The sequence below is a fragment of the Salvelinus sp. IW2-2015 genome, linkage group LG36 (genome assembly GCF_002910315.2).
Source record: "Salvelinus sp. IW2-2015 linkage group LG36, ASM291031v2, whole genome shotgun sequence".
NCBI lineage: Eukaryota > Metazoa > Chordata > Actinopteri > Salmoniformes > Salmonidae > Salvelinus > Salvelinus sp. IW2-2015.
In genome coordinates this window covers 16249618-16255617 of record NC_036875.1, presented here as the reverse complement: position 1 = coordinate 16255617, position 6000 = coordinate 16249618, and positions in this window count along the sequence as shown.

The following is a 6000-nucleotide window of genomic DNA, read 5'->3' as shown; positions in this document are numbered from 1 at the left end:
TACGAGTGCATGTTGTGTTTTTTCCCGGTACAACATTTTTACGACTGAGACATTCTCTGAATATTTAACTACAGTAGTGATGGTCCTTAACCCAATTTGGTCAAAAACACAATAAAAGAAAACAATGAATGTCCCATTAGAGCACAAGCACACTTTTGTGTCCTCCCCTTATGGAAAAAACTCATGATTTCATATTTGAAATTTCACATGTGAAATCATTTGAAAACATGTTTTTGGTGAAAAGCATGAGGTGGCGCACGCCTAAAAAGTTAGTGGAGGTGCTGACTAATGGTGAGTAAACTGTAGGCTATAAAAATAGAGTCGCACACTCCAAGCTCCCAGTAATTTATTGGGTAAAACACCAAAGTTTCAGCATCCCTGTACCTTCTTCAGGGTAATATCATGAATGCTTGAACCAGGTTATGTAGACAAAGAGTGTAATACATTTTTACTTTAGCAGACACTCTTATCCAGAGCAACTTACACTAGTGAGTGCATAAAAGTTCATACTTTTTACAAAGTGGTCCACTGTGGGAAACGAAGCCACAACCCTAGCGGTGTATGCACCATGCTTTACCAACTGAGCCACATGGGACACCAATGACCATAATGAGGGGTGTGTCATAGTAAGTAGGGTGATGAGGGATGAAAAAGTGAAACGGTTAATAAAAGACAATAATTGACAGAATGTTTAATATATTAGGCTATTCTTTTGATAATCATATTGCAACATGATTAGATATTGTACATCAAAATGCATGATTATAAAATGTCATATATATATATTGTAGCGACCCGCACAGACAGCTGTGTCTTATGTGTTATGCGGTTAGTTGGTTATGTTGTACTTACCAGTACCCAGTGTTCGCGGGGTCCGACATGCCAATCAACCTGCTATCTGCCAATCACGGGAATGCCTGGAATGTTCTGATGCTGGGCATCCTGGTGGTTGGTGGAGTGGCGGGGAGGGGTTTGGCAGGGGGTGGAGCATTGCAAGTTTAAGGCCATTTTTAGCCATTGTTCTCTCTCTTATGTCTGATCTTCACAAGAGAAGGTCACGGTTGTTTTATACAGGTATCTTTCATTTATTTGGCGTGGGCTACGGCCAAACAGTAGCCTGTGTGGAGTTGGGTTAATAAACCGTGAATTCATAAACTCACGCCTCTGTCTGGACAATTGTTCCTTTATGATCTGGCCAGGTCATTACATTGGTGTCAGAAGTAAAAACGTAGATAAAAGTTAGCCAGCTAGCTAGCTGACTACCTTGGCTAGCTAATGTACGTGAGAACGAGGGTTGAAAATGCTTAGAGGGAATCCGAAAGTGAAGGTGGAGGTAAGGGACGATTATGGCCAAGGAGGTGCGTGTGCATGGACATCGGAGGATCTGGCTGAGGAGATCGCCAGGGCATCGGAGCACAGAGGTCGCTTGAGGGAGACCGCTAGAATGATGGCGGCTGAAGCGGGCATGAGTGCTCCGTCGACTGTGCTTCGAGTGGATTCTGGTGGGCAGACCGAAGGGGTGACGTGGATCCTGCGGGACAAGGAATCTGGGGCTCAGGTTGTAAATAAACATGCGGCGCTCAGTTCCCGATTGCCTCCGTATCTGTTAAGATGCACTRAGGAGGCACTTCGGACAGTGTGTACAGCCTGGGCTGCTGTGCTCCGAAATAAGTAATAGACGCAGGCAGTCTGGAGAGCCAMTACTCGTGCTAGCTAATGATATTGAGAGCCTCTCTCTGCGGGCATATGCTCACATGCCCCCCTCCGTGCAGAGCGAGCTAGCACGGGACCAGTTCATCCAGGCGCTCTCTCTTACRGAGCTGCGCATACAGACCCAGCTGGCTCATCCTGAGTCATTGGAGATGGCTTTGGAGAGGGAGCTCATTTGGGCTGGGGCTTCAGCTGGGGCTTCGGTGGGGGTGCAGAGAGACAGACCCACTGTGCGGGATGGGGGACAGAGCAGCCCAGAGCTGGAAAGCCTTCATGGGTGACTGAAATGACTGAACTTATTCGTGCTGTGTCTCTACAGGTGGCACGAAACACATGCCCTAGTCCCAGGGTCTGGCCAGTCAGGCCATCTGCGCCGGGATTTCCCCATGTCCCCAAGAGCTCAGGGAAATGGCTCAGGGTCCGCATAGATGGGGCAGTGCAGACCCCTGGCTCTCTTTCCCAACCACCACCAACTTCAGGAGGAACCCACCGACACGCACGGGGGAGCAAGGCTCCACGTCCCCCAGAAGCAGACGAGGGCAAGCGGAGGGAGCCTGTTGTTGTGGTGGGCTGGACCTGTGTTGTTTTTTTTTGTCATGTTCCAGTCACTGTGGAGGTGGTGCCCTGCTCTGCACTGGTGGACACTGGGTCCACAGTAACCCTGGTGAGGCCGGATATTGTGCCAGGTTGGACTCAGTTTGAGCCCACAACTGTGCATAGTCACAGGTAAGCTGGCACCCATGAAAGGGAAGGGAATAATGACTCTGACAGTAGGGGGCAGGACTGTGCGTCATCCTGTGTGGGTGGCGGCTGTGCAGGACCCTAGTATCCAGGGGTTGGACTTTCTTAGGAGCACAGGCTGCCAGTTAGACCTAAATGGGGGCACACTGAGCTTCCAAGGAGTGCCGGCAGTCAACATCGCCCCCCCCTAATGTCACATTCACTCAACCAAACAAACCCTTTACTCCAACAGTTAAAGCAGCAGAGACTCATGGCTTTCCCCCCTCCCCCACAACTGTGTGTGACTTTTCCCCAGCTCCTCTGTCACCTACGGCTGTGTGTTACATTCCCCCAGCTACCTCCATGACACATCCCTCCGTGAGCCTAGGCCATGCCCCCCAGATGGGAGAGGAGAGGACACTGTCTGCAGTGAAGGAGATATGAGGGGAGGAACTGTGTTGGTCTTGACCCCAAGCAGCAGGAACGGTTGTGGCAGTTGCTGTTTGAAATCAGAGACCGCTTTGCGCTGAATGAGGAAGAGGTGGGTCAGACTCAGCTGGTGCAGCATGAGATCGACACAGATGAGCCCCTGGGTGTCCCCGCCATATCCCGCTGGCACACCATTAGGTGGCAGACAAGGCTGTGTTGGAGATGCAGCGGGCAAACTTCATCGAGCCCTCAGTTGTCATGGTTCCTAAGAAGGGGTGCAAGCTGAGGTTCTGTGAGGACTACAGGTGGCTGAATGAGGTAACCAGGAAGGACTCATACCTCATACCACGTATTGGTGAGTTGCTGGACGTGGTTAGGGGGTCCTCCTAGTTCTCCTCACTAGACCTCCGCAGTGGCTACTGGCAGATGCCCCTCTCCCCAGAGGCCAGAGCCAAAACTGTGTTCTCCACTAACAGGGGACACTGGCAGATCAAGGTTCTGTGCTTCGGCCTGTGCAACGCTCCAGCTACTTTTGAGCGTTTGATGGACAGGGTGCTGGATGGCATCCCCCGACAGGAGTGTCTGGTATAACTCAACAACATCCTGACCCATGGCAGCTCCTTCCAGTCAGCCCTGGAGGCACTATGGCATGTGCTGGAGAGGGAGGGGTGCTGGAGAGGGTGGCTGCCGCAGGCCTGAAGCTCYATCCTCAAAGTTATGGCCTTGTGGAGCGCTTCAACAAAACGCTTGGACAGCAGCTGGCCATTGTCTCTGCCAAACACCAGCGTGACTGGGACAAGCACCTGCCTATGGTCCTCATGGCATGCCGCTCCGCTGTCCAAGACTCCACCTCCTGCACGCCTGCCCTCCTCATGCTGGGGAGAGAGATCCGCACCCCTGTCATTGAACTTGCCTGTGCATATTGGGGCTTGTCATGCTTAATTAGATGACTCGGGGGTGGAAAGAATGTGGTAATGACAAAACGACCCTGACAGTGAGTACAGACACAGTTGTTGGATATCCACAGGGGCTCCATAGCCTGTACAGGGACTGCTATTGCACTCTGTCTGAGTATATGGAATTACCCCTAGTTGTTTGTTTCCCTGTCTAATGGTCAGGGTAAGCTATTTGGGAGGGTATAAGCTTATTCTATACCTGTGCCTCTACACTGAGGTTATTACTGTAGAACCTCCTGGAAGTCTCTTCTATCATGTGCATTCCTATCTGTTCCTATAAAAGGCCTTTTCACATTGCATTGTTCTTAATGTGCTCTGTTTTTTGTCCTCAGATGGAAGGATTAAATAATATTATTTTGACAAATAAATTCATGCAGAACGCGTTACTGGCATCTCAAGCATATGTAAATTAAGTGAAAGTGCCAATTTTGTGATTGGACAGTGAGAATTCTAGGCATTGTTCTTGTTATACACTGGCTATTTTGGCACCAAGTTTCTGGGGCTAACCGCGAAAAGTTGGTGCTAACCATATCCCTTAACCCAGGGCTAAGGTGGCTCTTAGCCCTGGGCTAAAGTGTAGTGTCAATGCGCCAAAAGAGTAACCACAGCCAAGACAGTATATCCATGGCAGACCTGGGTTCAAATTATGTTTTCTTTTGAAATACTTTACTTGATCGAGCTTGCCTGGCACAGTGGAACCAATGCACGGAATAGTCCCAAAAGTGTAGATCCTGCCCATCTGCGCTCTAGGGAGACTCAATCAAACGCAAGTATTTGAAAGAAAACAAATGCTATTTGAACCCAGGTYTGATCCACAGTGGCCGCTGGGTGTTAGGGTAGGGAACGACAGACATGGTGACAAGAGAATGGATGGACAGACATACATTACCTCACATGCCGGGCCCAGAGGAGGCCTCCCAGGCTGGTGGTCCCATGTYGCGGCACACAGAGGCATGACAGGTAAGGCTATTCTGTAAGCCGGAAATGCCAGTGCTCACTCCAGGTCAGACGCTGGAAGGGTGTTTAAGTGTGGAAAAGTATGTCAACTGGAAAAGGTACACTAGTGTTCTCCCTCTCACCCGGTCGCTCAGTGTGCCATCCTGCAAAAATGTTGTGGCTATCCTCAGTTGTGATCATGATTTAACCATAGAGTCATACCTGTCTACAAAGATACGGTCAATTACTTAATTATAACAAATGGCGTAAACCCAGCCCTCAAATTATTATTTGAACCCTTAAATTATAATGCATCATTGGCTCCCAGCTAGAGTTCTCTTGCTCATGTGAAAGCTAACGTTTACATGGGTAAATTACATATAGTTTCATAGGTGTTTGACAGATTTCATATATATATATCTCATATTATGAATCCCATGGTAGGGTAGTCATCACGTGTAATTAATGGACTATCCAAACTAGCCTTTCAGCTTCCTCCTCTGCCCTCTATGATTCATTCCAGGTAGGCAACCCGCTGACCATATACTGTACAGTATATATACAGTTGAAGTCGGAAGTTTACATACACTTAGGTTGGAGTCATTAAAACTCGTTTTTCAACCACTCCACAAATGTCTTGTTAACAAAGTATAGTTTTGGCTTGTCGGTTAGGACATCTACTTTGTGCATGACACAAGTAATGTTTACAGACAGATTATTTTACTTATAATTCACTGTATCACAATTCCAGTGGGTCAGAAGTTTACATACACTAAGTTGACTGTGCCTTCAAACATCTTGGAAAATTCCAGAAAATGATGTCATGGCTTTAGAAGCTTCTGATAAGCTAATTGACATAATTTGGGTCAATTGGAGGTGTACCTGTGGATGTATTTCAAGGCCTAACTTCAAACTCAGTGTCTCTTTGCTTGACATCATGGGAAAGTCTAAATTAAATCAGCCAAGACCTCAGAAAAAAATTGTAGACCTCCACAAGTCTGGTTCGTCCTTGGGAGCAATTTCCAAACGCCTGAAGGTACCACGTTCATCTGTACAAACAATAGTACGCAAGTATAAACACCATGGGACCACACATCCGTCATACCACTCAGGAAGGAGACGCGTTCTGTCTCTTAGAGATGAACATACTTTGGTGCGAAAAGTGCAAATCGATCCCATGACAACAGCAAAGGTCCTTGTGAAGATGCTGGAGGAAACGGGTACAAAAGTATCTATATCCACAGTAAAA